Source organism: Pongo abelii, chromosome 16, assembly GCF_028885655.2.
Source record: "Pongo abelii isolate AG06213 chromosome 16, NHGRI_mPonAbe1-v2.0_pri, whole genome shotgun sequence".
NCBI lineage: Eukaryota > Metazoa > Chordata > Mammalia > Primates > Hominidae > Pongo > Pongo abelii.
This window is the reverse complement of record NC_072001.2, coordinates 88194535-88196526: the sequence shown is the minus strand read 5'-3', so window position 1 is coordinate 88196526 and position 1992 is coordinate 88194535.

Here is a 1992-nt window from a genome sequence, read left to right as displayed (position 1 = left end):
CATATGTACACATCTTCCTCCCATCTTCTTCTCAAGACTCAGGGTTCTCAGAGAGTGGAAAGAGCATTATACCATGAGTCAAGAATCAACTGTGCAACTTTGCTCAAGTGCCTTTCCTTTTGACATATTGTTTATAATAATAAACATCCTTACCCACCAATTAGGGTTATTTTGAAGATAAAACAGAAAGGAAGGATAACAGAATGATGGTATGTTATATAGTTAAAAAAAAATTAATCTTGACCCAAAAGAGGTCTGGCCTTTGTCCTCGACTCCTAGGAGGTAATCTCCAACATGTAATGCCTGACAGGAATATCTTTGCCTGTGGATCTTGGGTCTTGATGGATAGTCTAGTAGAAAGATTTAGGGTGGGGACTAGCCAGGCCAGGAAAACCAACTATGTGATTTAGAGTCCAGGCTTTACATCACCCCTGGAATGATGGGAGACTTGAAACTGAGAGCAACCACGTGGACAATCAAGCATGCCTCTGTGATGAAGTTCCAGTAAAAACCCTGAACACTGAGGCTTGAGGGAGCCTCACTGGCTGGGAATACTCCACGTGTATTGGCACATAGCAAAGTCAGGAGGGTAATGCACTCCGACTGCATGGGGAAGGGATAATGGACACTCCATGTCTGGTAACCTTCTGGACTTAGCCCTATACCTTTCTTCCCCTGGCTGATTTTAATCTATATCCTTTCCCTGTAATCAAACCATAACTGTGAGTATAACAGTTTTCTGTGAGTTCTAGCCAGTTCTTAGAGGTAAGCAAGCAGAGCTCATCTACTGCTTGCTGAAAAAACTATTTTAAAAACCCTAAACCAAAGAAGGCCAGAGTTCTCATAAATCTGACCCAACAGATTTTGAAGCCAAAGCTGAGGGCATTTGGAGCCAAAGCTAGGCTACACAGAGACGAGGCTCCTGGGAGGGAACAGGTGCAGTCCTGCTCAGGCTACAGTGTCCCCGGGCTACAGCTTGACAAGGGCTCCCTCTGGGTCACAGCCTCTAGGGACAGAGTTTGGGGCAGGTTGACTGTCTGATTTGTAGGACTCTGCTTATGAGCTCAGCTGGGAAACTGTGTGGTAATGGGAACAGAATGGTTTTGCTTTTCCAAATCATCCACCGTCTGCATGCTTTGATCCATATTGGAACTCAGTGTGGAAACAGTGCCTTTGAACAGCCTAAGCCTAAACTCTGGGCTGTGTGTCCAGTTTCCTGGCCTCCAGCTTTGTTCGCTCCTTACCCCGCCCATCACTGATACCAGATCCATCCTCCCAAATATCCTTTCATCATGTTACCTCCCTACCACCTCATGGCACCTTCTACACAACAGGAAATGTCTCCAACCTCAGCCTGGTATTCAAGGTTCTTTCTGATGTGGCCCACCTCTCACCACTCCACCACATCTCCCTGTGGGCCCTGCCAAATTGGATCATTTTTTTTCTATCCATGAGCTGTGAACTTTCCCATCTCCAAACTGTTGCTTATACTGTGTTCTTCCTCTGAATGTTCTCTTCCTCCCTCTCCCCAAGTCCAAATGCTATAGACTGAATTGGGTCTCCCCAAAATTCATACATTGGAGCTCTAATCTGCTATGTGATTGTATTTGGAAATAGGGCTCTTAGGAGATAATTAAAGTTAGGTGAGGGAGGAGGAGCAGATCAAGATAGCTGAATAGCAGCCTCCACCAATGATTCTCCTTGCAGGAAAATCAAATTTAACAACTGTCCACAGCAAAAAAGCATCTTCATAAGAACTAAAAATCAGGTGAGGACTCACAGTACCTGACTTTAACTTCATATCGCTGAAAGAGGCACTGAGGAGAGTGGGAAAGACAGTCTTGAATCACTGATGTTACCCCCTCCCCCATCCCTCAGCAGTGGCAGCTGTGGTGCTGAGAGAGAATCTGTGCGCTTGCGGGAGGGAGAATGCAGCAACTGTGGAACTTTGCACTGAACTCAGTGCTGCCCTGTCACAGCAGAAAGCAAAAC